This window comes from Rhamphochromis longiceps, linkage group LG18 (assembly GCF_057381845.1).
Source record: "Rhamphochromis longiceps isolate RC_006_pf linkage group LG18, R_longiceps_female_GT1.1, whole genome shotgun sequence".
Lineage (NCBI taxonomy): Eukaryota > Metazoa > Chordata > Actinopteri > Cichliformes > Cichlidae > Rhamphochromis > Rhamphochromis longiceps.
In genome coordinates this window covers 30,386,477-30,399,009 of record NC_140574.1, presented here as the reverse complement: position 1 = coordinate 30,399,009, position 12,533 = coordinate 30,386,477, and positions in this window count along the sequence as shown.

Here is a 12,533-nt window from a genome sequence, read left to right as displayed (position 1 = left end):
TATTTTTAACTTTGTACTAAAACACTCTATAAACACTATACTGATTAGAGGTGGGAGTCATCAGGCATGCAATGATACAAAATTATCACAATATTTCTCTCACAAGACGATAATATTTTGATTTTTAACATTTTGTGATATGCGGAGTATTGCAGTATCATGCGATTTACCACACACATTTTTTCAACTCCAAGTTATGTCTTCAAAGTTGAACTCAGTATCTGTCGTTCAATCAGATAAAATGAAGTCACTTCAGTTATTCATGGCTGCAAAATGAGATTGTTGAGCATATCATCGCTAGCAGTCTGATTTCAGTCTGCAGTTGATTGGGGTCAAGTTGGCAATTACCTGCAATCTGTTTGTGATAATAAAGCAATTAACTGTGAGAAATCAAAAACCACATATCTGTTGTCTGCATAGACAGAAATGCATATTTAACAGAAACCTTTGACAATCTTTCTGAGAGTGACTGCAGAGACTCTAAGTCAAACTCTAAATGTTTGCAGAAAGGTCACCATCAGGCAGCCTTTGCAGTTGTCTTGCGTTTAGTCACCACAAGTTGCAATCGATCACAATATAATTACCAGGCAGCAGGGGCGATTTTAGCCCAAAATGAATCAAAGCACCCCCAAAGATTTCTTACTTTTTTTTGACAATATTTGCTGTTTGTGTGACACAATACTAAAAATATAAAAAGCATACAGTACTGTACTTTTTTGAGACGTAACATTTTAACAACAAATGTATAGATACCGCCCCCCCCTCCCAAAATGGTTTGTTCCAGCTCACCTCTCCCCTACTCTGGCTCTGGCCTCTGTCTGCCAGCGCGATAGTGACCTAGAGACGCAGTGGAGCAGAGGTATAAGTGCCTGGCTTAAAACAGGACATATTAGCTGCATTTAACCTTCAGTTACTCTTTATATAGTTAGGTAGGAGTCAGACCATGTTTCTTTTTAGCTGAAAAACATTACACCCAGGTAACCTGCAGTGTTGAAAACGTGTTTTCCGACAATGTTTGCTACTTTACAATCCGTCCTGCTCTGTAGTAAATTCAGCAACATTTGACCGTCATGTTGCTCCCATTGAAATGTATACAGCCTATTTAAAATCTAAAACTTTAAATTGCCTGCAGCCTACTGTTGTTACCACTGTCCTGTTTGAAATGGATACTAACTAGCTAACTGACTGAATGCCCATTAACCTTATAACTCCTGTTGTGTGTGTGTGTACAGAGAGACAGCCAGGTTCATAATGGACATAAGGAAGTTTTTTCAAAAAAAGGAGCCACATTCAGGTAAAAGTGTAAAATCAAATGATCCGTCAATCAAGAATAATGTTGGATCAGTGTTTCAATGTTTATATCTTTTATTAGATGTTCATGTGGTTTGGTTATTTGCCTTTTGGTTGAAAGTAAACTGAGAGAGGACTTTTTGTTAGTGATCTTAATGTAATTTTTTTCATATTAATGTAATTTTTCATCTAATTGAATACAATCTATTTGTGTATGATTGTCAGTCTGAAGAGGGAGAGAGGAAAGAGGAGAATGTGAGGAGAAAGTACAAGGTCAGGAAGTACCAGGTAAGAAAACAGACAGGGAATAGTGACAGGCACAACAGAAACTGTTAAACTGACAAAGAGAAAAAACCTGATTTTACTCACACAATCTGGAAGTTGTGTCCTCCCTATATTAAAGCTGCTATACAGAATCTGCAAAACAAACTGGGTTGAAACATTTTGACCCTCTTTAACAACATTCCAACATAACATTATAATTGATTGGGGAGATTAAAATTAATGATATATTTTATGTGGTTCAGCCACAACTCTACTAAAACCTCAGCCAGTAATAGGTGGGCCAACTTTTGGACTGTCCAGTTGTCTGTATGACTGCCGCAGTACGTACATCACATTTGCACACTATCAGAAAGTGCCAAACAGCCCTGGTGGAGTGAGGAGCTGTAAAGAGAAGCAGATGCTCTGTTTATATTCTAAAAATGTTTTAAGCTTGTTTCAAAGATTCTGTACTGCAGCTTTAAATGTTTTCCAAAAGCACACATACACTTAACTTATCAGTGTTTCTCAAACTTTTTACAGTGTGTACCACCTAATAAAAATGTCAAGCTCTCTTAAGGACCACTATGAAAGCATGAAAGTCATAAATCTTACAGCACAAAATTATTATTATTAAATTAGTAAAATTAGTATCTGCAATAAAGATTTTTTCATACATTGTATACATTCTAACACAGGCAAAGTTGCCTCCATTTTTATAGTTTTTATTAATATTTTGTAATAATTTATTTGTAATAATTTATTTTGTTTTGGAAGTGTTTTTATGTATCTGTATTATATTAGGGCAGAGAGAGATTTTGGTAGCCTGACTGGAAAAATTTTGCGAGCCCTGTATCTGATTGAGGAATCACTCATCTTTGGAAAAGAGAGTTTATTACAGAGAAATGTCTCTTTCCAAAATAAAAGCTATACTATACGCTTCTTCTGAGCTATATTCTCAGCAGCATATTAAACATATCAGGTCCCCATAAGGAGAATCATGTGCTAACGGCTGTCTAAATGACTCGGGTAAAGTTTGTAGCATGCGTGCTTGTTGTTTTTGTCTGCTTCCACTTGTCTTTGCACTAGGATGATGTCGGCGTAAATGTGCAGTCATATTCGTTGTGTTCCCACTAGTGCTGTCAGCGTTAATCTCGTTGAAATGACGTTAACGCCACAACACGGCAAATCTCCGTTAACGAGCTACCGCGGATCGCCCTGAGCGTGGGGCTGGACGGCCAACACGTTAACGAGCTAACTGTGCTAACACACTAGCTCCCACCCATGTAATTGAGCATTGCGTGGCACATCCAACATACTGTTTTACTTTAGTCCATGACTCGCTTACCTTCAGGGTCATACGTCACATGAAAACCAAAATAGTTCCAAACGGCAGATCTGAATGAGGATGGGGGAGGTTCAATTTGCCATGTTGCAAGGAGAGCTTAACTTCTAGTCTCGCTAGCTTGCCTTGCGCTCAGTGAATCTGCACTCGACTACTCCGCCTAGGCTGCACTGTCGAGTGCAGCTTGCCCTGCGCTCAGTGAATCTGCACTCGACTGCTCCGCCTAGGCTGCACTGTCGAGTGCAGCTCCACTGAGCGCTCAACACAGACAGCATTGTCAGAAGGAAAGTTGATAAAATAAATCAAAAATTTTGTATTGTTCGATACATATGCGTACCGAACCGAAAGCACTGTATCGAACGGTTCAATATCGATACGAATATCGTTGCACCCCTAGTGAATATCTGTCCAAAAATGCACTCAGTTTACTTTTTACTCACTATAAGCATCATTCATTATTCTCCCCCAGTAATTAAGGTTAGGATATGTATTTTTTTTAAATTCCAATCCATTCTTCTTTTGCAGCATTTAAATAACCTTGATCAGATTTGATGGTTTTGTTACAGACTTTTCAAAAAAGTGTTTTGCTTTTCTTTCACAAATGTGGGATTAAATTGTGTTAAAATGTACAAAACCGTGATGTCATGTTTTGTGACGAGGACCCAGGCACAGAGAGACTTGATGAATTTAAGAATCTTATGATTTAATAAAGAAATTTGCAGACTTGCACAGAGATGGTAAAATTATGATGACTGATAACGGAGACAAAGACAACAGACGATGGGGACAGGGAGGAACAGGTTAAATGCACCAAAGTGACAGTCAGAGAGAACTCGGGACAACATTTAAGGATGCAGGGACTGACAGAGACAGGTTTATCTTGCCTGGCTGGGCAGCTCTCTGGGTGCTCAGCACCCCCAAAGCTCTGATCCTAGAATCGCCCCAGCCAGGCAGCCACCAAGATTTTTTTTTTAGATTCATGGAGGTTGTTGTTCTGTTTTTACACATGTGACTGAGCCATTAGCTTGCTAATGAGAGGTAACTTCATCAAGCTGTCCAGTGTTAGATGGTTTTTCAGTTGAGCTGATCTGAAGTTTGCTTGGCTAACATTACCTCAGGGTGGTGGTGCATGAGACTGGTCATAGTCTTCCCAGAGTATTTTAATTCATTTAACAAAATATGCATATTTTGTGTATCGATACAATATCACCTCACAAAATAGTGATTAGCAGAAAGATAGTGCTTTATCCTCGCTGCTGTTTTTCTTGCTCCCAATGCCAAAGGTGAACTTAGTGAAAACTCTATTGCATAAACTATGTTTTTAATATTTAAAAGGTACTGAGTTTCAATGTGACATTCAGAGATACATCTGCATCGTTCAACAGACATGGACTTGTAACTGTGGTACAATAGAAGATGGAAAAAAGAAAAAAAGAAACAGACTAGCAAGGACAAATGTTTTAAAACAGCAGGAGAGCCATCAATCTTTCCCTAGATCAATTTCCTAAAGGCCAGGGGATCAGAAATAAAGCCAGAATGGGGTTAATCTGTGGAAATTATTTTGTTATTAATAATAATTTCTCAAATATCTAACAGCCAGGAAAGATGTACTGTAACACTAATCAAAGCTGATGGGAGAGTCTGTCTTTGCACATCGGAAAATTCCCCCTCCTTGATTGCTGTAAGTGGTGAATGGATTTAGTACCTATGTTTAAGCACCAACTAAAAGATGAAATATATTAATCCAAATGTATTTCACTTACCATGCTTTCAGTCGTGCAGCATTTTAACCTCTTCTTGATAATTGCAATGCGAGTTTTTGTCATAAACAGTTGCATTCAGTTCTATTGGTCCTTAGTAGCTCAGCAATTTTAATTATAGAGTAAATGTACCCTTATTCACTTTAATTGCTGTTTTGCTCATAAATAGTCACAATATTATGTTGTTAATCGATTCAATGGGCTAACTGTGTGTGTGTGTGTGTGTGTGTGTGCGTGCGTGCGTGTGTGTGTGAAGAGTTAAAACAGGCATAATGAAGTAGCAAAAAGCTGCCTTCATCCCCAGACCCCTGAAACAAGCAATTACGGCTAATTTGTCCTTTTAAGAAGACAAGGAAGCCATTTGTCCTAAAACACACACACATGCACACACACGAACACAGTGAGAGAATATTCATGTCTTTACCTCCCCCTCCACAAACACTTAAGGGCTAATTATTGTTATTAGCATCATGCTTGAAATCCCTCCACAAGGACATGTCAGCATACTTCAACATCTGTATACTTCTTTCCGTTCATCAAAGAATTGAGAAAGATGGGGCGAGAGGAGGGAAGAAGTGACACATAAAAATGTCCTGAGATCACCTTGAAAAGGTCTAATCAAAATGTTCCACACTTCCAACTCGTTTTGTTTCACACACAATGACACCATTTCGCTACAGCAGTAATTGCCTCTCACAAAATATCGGCCTAATATAAACATGAATATTGATTTAGCCATAAGCATAACCATTCCCGTTATGGCTTTGTTATTTGGATTTTTAGTATTATTTCGATTTCAAGGACATTATGGACAAACATGTTTGTTACAATGTGAGCGTATGTTTACCATAAAGCGTGGCGTAGACAATAATTCCTGTTTGAGATCCATGCTATAAGCATGCATGAGGATCAATAAACTGTGGGTTACATATAATGTATTGCAATGGAGCAAAACTACTAAAAAAAGTGTTTCACAGCAGTGTCATTTAACCATATAAACAATACCAAATACAATTAAAAATGGTATTATTCAACCTGCTAGTGTTTAATCTTTTTCCAACTGGTTATAGTGGTGAGTGAAGGGCAGAAATGATGTCCTTGTGGTTCGCATCAGTGATTCATGAATGTCTCATTCACAAAAATTAAAACTGCCATTTTTGAAACCCAGCAACAAAGGAAATGGCTACAAAAAATAGTGCAGTGTTTCTCCGAGTGTGCTGAAAAGCCACAAAACGAGCAGCAGGTATATTCTTGCCTCAAAGTCCACCTTTGTTGTAGCTTTTGTGTCGCATATTAATTATAGCATGGGATGCTTGGATGCGCTGCTATGATGACAACCATGCACATTAGGTAGTACTGGTTTGTAATGGAAAACCAGTCAATCTGAGTTGAGTCGTGGCGATCTTTGGCAAGTTGATCTGAGTAGATATAAGTGGAAATGGGGCTCAAGAGTACCTTCATGGGTAGGCGTTTATAATCACATAAATAATGACTCTACATTAAATTCTTTCCATATGTCTTAGCTCATCATTTTAACTTACAATGCTTTGATTACACTCAGTTGTGGACACGAACACGGGCAGCTATGGACCTGACGGCTGAGTAGTCATTCCTGTTCTACCGTATTTTCACGACCATAAGGCGCACTTAAAAGTCTTAGATTTTCTTCAAAAAGTGCGGCGCGCCCTACAGCGCGGTGCGCCCTATGTGTTGTAAGGAGGACGTAGTAGAGAACACCATGAGAACGTTAAAGGGTGAAGTGTGGGCGTTGATCGTATATACCGGGACAATCGCACATACCTGTATAAAAGAACAGGTATGTGCATTATGCAGGACATCGTTGTTTTAACAACCCTGATAATGGCAAAGAGACACGCTTACGAAGCACAGTTTAAACTGAAGGCCATCAGCTACGCGGAGGAACATGGAAATCGAGCAGCGGCGAGAGAATTTAAGATTAACGAATCGATGGTTCGCAAATGGAGGAAGCTGGAAAACAAGCTCCGGCAGGTCAAGAAAACGCAGCTGAGTTTCCGCGGACATAAGGCGAGGTGGCCCGAGTTGGAGGAAAGACTCGAGCGGTGGATCATCGAGCAAAGAGCGAGCGGGAGAAGCGTTTCGACGGTCACCATTCGGCTAAAAGCAGTTTCACTAGCTGAAGAGATGAACATTGAACATTTCCAAGGAGGTCCGTCTTGGTGCTTTCGTTTTATGAAACGGTGCCATTTTTCCATCCGGACCAGGACTACGGTAGCGCAGCAACTTCCAGCGGATTATAAGGAAAAGCTGGCCATCTTCTGCTCCTACTGCAGCAAACACATCGGCGACAAAAACATCCAGCCCAGCCACATCACAAACATGGACGAGGTCCCGCTCACTTTTGACATCCCGGTGAGTCACACTGTGGAGAAGAAGGGGACCAGCACGGTAGCGATACGCACAACGGGGTATGAAAAGTCTTCTTTTACTGTTGTGCTTGGCTGCCATGCTAATGGACAGAAACTGCCGCCTATGGTGATTTTTAAGCGAAAGACTTTGCCTAAAGAGAAGTTTCCAGCAGAAATCATCATTAAGGCAAATGAAAAGGGCTGGATAGATGAGGAAATGATGAAAGACTGGCTGAGGGAGGTGTATGTAAGGAGACCAGGTGGTTTTTTCCACGCAGTTTCACTAAGAGTGGAAGGCAGTGCCGGGCGAGTTACGCCACAATTTGCCAATGGATTGTAGATGCTTGGGCTAACATGTCTGCTGGCACTGTTGTTCGAGCTTTCGCAAAAGCCGGCATCGTTTCCGAGGAGCCGCACAGCACGGAAAGTGACTCTGACAGTGAAGACAGTGAACCTGGCATGTTTGATGGAGATTTAGCGCAGCTGTTCAATTCAGACACAGAGGATGAGGACTTCGATGGGTTTGATTGATGATAAAAATGTGAGTACCAAACTTTGTTTTGCTCCTGCTTTATTTTCAAATACGCACACTTGTATGCTTGTGTGTTGTTGATGATGACGATTATTGGTAATAAAAATGTGAGTACCAAACTCAGTTTTGCTCCTGCTTTATTTTTAAATATGCACACTTGTATGCTTGTGTGTTGTTGATGATGACGATTATTGGTAATAAAAATGTGAGTACCAAACTCAGTTTTGCTCCTGCTTTATTTTTAAATATGCACACTTGTATGCTTGTGTGTTGTTGATGATGACGATTACCGGCAATAGAAATGTGAGTAAGGTACCGAATTCAGGTTTGCTCCCGCTTTATTTTTAAATACGCATACGGTACTTGTATGCGCCCTATGGTCCAGTGCGCCTTATGTGTGTGTTAAATACAGTAAGGGCACACATAACTGAGACTGCGCCTTTTAGCACAGTGCGCCTTATGGTCGTGAAAATACTACTTATTTGAAGTCCAGCGCCTGGGGCCCATGCTCAGTTGGTACATTGTTATGTAAATTCTGTGCAGGCAAGTCCAGACAGACCCACATTCTCACTCTCTGACGAAATTTATGTCGCTAAATATAGTCAAGACTTAATGGGGAACGGCAACTTGTATCCACTCATCCATCCATTACTTTTGTCATGACAAGAAGACGTGTATAGTTATAATATAGTGTATAATACTGTCCTACATCCCATCATGTTACCAATATAATTTGGGGAAAAAGGGCCGTGTAGATATGTAGTGTTGAGGTCAGGCTGATTGTGCCCTAGGTTTCTCTGGAACACCCAGGCCAGCAACCACATATGGTGTGTTGAACCCAACGTGAAGCAGAGCTGCTCCTTGAGTTACTTGTTGCTTGACATTCATCCTTATCAGTCAAGAGGAGAACCACCTCCTACAACTGGTAGCTGGATGAATGCAATCAAAAAGTATATTCCATATTTTGGTTACTTTTGTCCTAGACCTCTCCTTTTTCAGATCTCTAGATGAAAGCAATGGGTAATTATTTATATCCTCAGCTGCCTTCAAATTGTGACAATAAAATCATCCTCCATTTCTGATAGTCAGTGGTGTCAGGAGAATCCACAGTCTGTGGAAGAATCTCAGTCAATAGCCTTTCCCAACAAAGCAGGGTAAATGCAAATTTGCCTCAGTTCACATGGCAAATTTGCATTTACGCATTTATTCAAAAACCTAAATTTGTGTCAATTTAGGTTTTTGAATAGACTTCAGTTTACATTTAGTCTGAACACCGCGCATGTGGCTTTACGTTTTACATTTTGGTTTTATCGTTTTAAATCATTTCTGTGAAGACGGTGATGCACAAACAGAGTAGCTGTTATAATAATACCTGTGGCTTTCTCCTTTAAATATAAGAAATACTATCAATATTGAGCTCACCATGGGTGTGTTTATCTTTGCTATTATTCCAAAACACAGTGAATGGGTTTAACCACTTGACCGGTTGTCCTTTTTTTTGTAGTGGCCACAAATATGTGCTGCTGAATCGACACCGACACTCACACTGTGACACACAAAATTAACTGTCTTGCTCTCAACTCTAATGCATCTGTCATATCAGGGGTAAGCCCCTTTGATCTCTCTCTCCCGCTCTTTCTGACAGCTGGCTTGCTGCTCACTGGTCCTAAATGAATTGATATTTCTTCTGGCCACTTGAATTTGTCACTTGACTTCTCTGTGTAATCTTCACTCCTTTAGTGGCTGTTGTGTCTGCTCATGTGCATGTGCTTAGAAACCTGGGCGACACAGTTCTGTGTTTTGGATGAAAACCCGTGGCTAATAGAGTCGCTGACTGTCAGGCCACCAGGTCAGACAAAATGCCTGGAGAAGGCCTTCATGATGAACCTGTCAAAGGTGATCTCATTTTTCCTTCAAACACAACAATGGAATGTAATCGCCTGCAGAAGCATGACTAACACAGTGGAAGAGAATTCAAAATTCACTGGCAGCAGAGACTTTGACTCTGTGTGTGATTGTTCGCATGCAGCTGCACTATATTTAAATAGGCAAGTTTAAGCTGACTTACAATGTGAACTTGGCACGCAGTAAAACTTTGTGATTCGTTTGACACATACGGGTGAGACACTGTAGGCATTTCACATTTGCTTGTCTTGATCTTTATGTACCCTTGGCTGCTACATGTCTCGTTCATTGTACCAAATTAATTCTGTGCACCCAATTCAATGAGAAATGATTAAAATATAACTTCAATCCATTCTCCATCAGTGTAGAATATGGCTGAGAGTCATATATAGAGTCAGACCTAGAGGATTATGCTTATAGAGAAGTTTTTGGGTAATTGAGTTCTTAGAAGGTTCTTAAGTGCCTCGTGCTGCCACCAAATACGTTCACAGAGACCCAGATTACAGACCAAGCTCCTAGCCTATATTCTTTCTGTTGTGATGGAGCATGTCATCAATAAAGCCCAGTGCAGTCACTTTCTATCTATTCTACCTTGGATATTGCCATTGCCACAAATTTCCCACGTGTGGGACTAATAAAGGTTATCTTATCTTATCTTATCTTATCTTATCTTATCTGTGCTTATGCTACACTATACGGATGCCAGGAGGAATGCCAGGACAGATTTTTTGAGTTCATCCTTCTGCAGTCAGCTACAGCTGAGTCTGTTGGTACTGCTGTAAAAGAGCATCTTGCTACCATCCTTCCTGAAGATCAGAAGAGTAAGCTCATCTGCCAGGTGTATGGCGGAGGCCGTAATGAGGGATGATGCTGCAGGTGTTCAGAGAAAGATCCAGGACAAATACCCAATGCCCACCACATCCACTGCTGTCCATATCGGCTCATTCTAACAATGTAACAGGCCACATAGCCAAAATGAGAACCTTTTTTTTCCTCACCTGGGTGGATTTTCCTTTGTTTCTGATCACCAAAGTGTACTGCTGCTCTCAGTAAAGTAGTTGCCCATGGACCACCAACACCTAGCAGCACTGGATGTAACTATCACAGTTTTGCCATCTGTACATCGAAGACCTTACCTGCTGTTTTGAGAACAACCCTGACCCTGGTGGCTTTTACCCCATTGCTATCAGTCAAGAACTTTTCCCACGAAGCTGAAATACACAGATTTTAAATTCTTCCTGAAACCTTTTAACAATATCATGCTACATGTGGACCTTGTGTATGCCAAACTCCAAAAGAAGGACATAGTTTCAGTTCACATGGGGAGAACCCAACAGTATTCCTTATTTTCCAGTTATCATGATTATTATATTTATTTTTCTATTTTTTATCTGAGCCACAGGTGCGTAACCACAATCAAGATGTGTGCCTTATCAGACTTCCTTCTCAGACGTAATTGTTTCAGTTTATTCTTTCATGAAATGCTCCTTTTTGGCTTTAGCTTTGTGTATTGGATGCATACCTGTAGCTGGTTGTTGAGGGGTTTGATCCTCTCTTCTACATTGTTTGCCATCTCCCTCCATTCTTCCTCTTTCTTCATCATATTCATATTTTCTAGCTCATGAACTTTTCTCCTCACTCTTCTACTCTTTGAGCTCCTCTTTGAGGGTTTCCCCTATAAATTTGCAGATGCTGTTTCAGTGTTCTTCCCTACAATTCATTTTGTTTTCTTTTATAAGCGGGACGTCCGATTGGGCTCTATTTTAAGCTCTCCTATTTCTCAGGGATCTTTGAAGTTGTTTGTTTTGTTTGAATTTTTCAACAGCCTAGCCTACAGACTTCTTTTCTATGCCTCTCTTCAGGCAGGACAGTCTGCAGATTTGTTTTGGTTTGTCCACAGCAGCTGGCCAATACAGATTTTAGCCCCCAAAGGCAGCATTAGTCTGCACTGGCACAAATGCCTAAGTAATAAAACTGAGAAATGTAGTACACTGTTTAAGAAAAACACATCCAGTATCCAATATTGTGACATTTCACATTAAAATAACACAATCTGTAATATTTTTTCGTAACACCACTGTTTTCTTTAACAAACAGCAAAGGAACATTTGAAAAACACAAATGTTCAAGCAGTATTTTTAAAAGTTCTTGCAAATGAAATTTACATTTCTTACCAAAAGCAGTGATCTGATTGGTCAGATCTGTTTATTTGGATCCAAAAAGTAGAGACTGTTTCGAAAAATAAATGCCGCAAATTAGTTTTTAAATTTTGCAGTCAGCATGAACAGGGACTAGAAAGAGAGCACATTTCTCCTTCTCTTCAGTGGCTCCCTGTTAAATCCAGAATCAAATTTACAAATTCAAGGTCTTGAATAATCAGACCCCATTCTATCTTAAAGACCTCATAGTACCATATCACTAAAGCACCACACTCTCAGACTGCTGGCTTACTTGTGGTTCCTAGGATATTAAGTAAAAAAGTAGAATGGGAATCACTGTATTATTGTAGGGTCTTTACTTTAGAATACAAAGCGCCTTGAGGCAACTATTGTGGGTTGGTTTCTAAATAAATAAAACTGAATTGAATTGACGAATGGGTGAGTCCAAGAAAAGGCAACAAGATTGCAAGTTTGTTGCACACGGGCACGACAATTTTAGTTGTGCCTCAGGCTCCAACCACTGTCTTCACTAGTGTGACTGTACCATAAGAGTGAAGCTTATCTCACATTGAACTGTTAAAGTGAAGTCACAGAGTGTGTTGAGTGACAAGGAGTGTTAAGCAGCTCAACATGATACAGTAGCTCTATGTAAATTATCTTTATGTGTCCCAACTCTAATGGTTAAAGTTATTCTACATCTTAATAACAAATGCTGGCAATGCGTAAAAAAATATGTGAATATAATGTGAATATAGGAATGTGACTGTGGTTCACTTTGCTCTCTGCATACAAAAAGCAATGTTTTTAAATATAGATATATTATAATATGTATCGTAATTGTCGGGCTATAAGCCGCTACTTTTTGCACAAGCTTTGAACCCTGCGGCTTTTAGT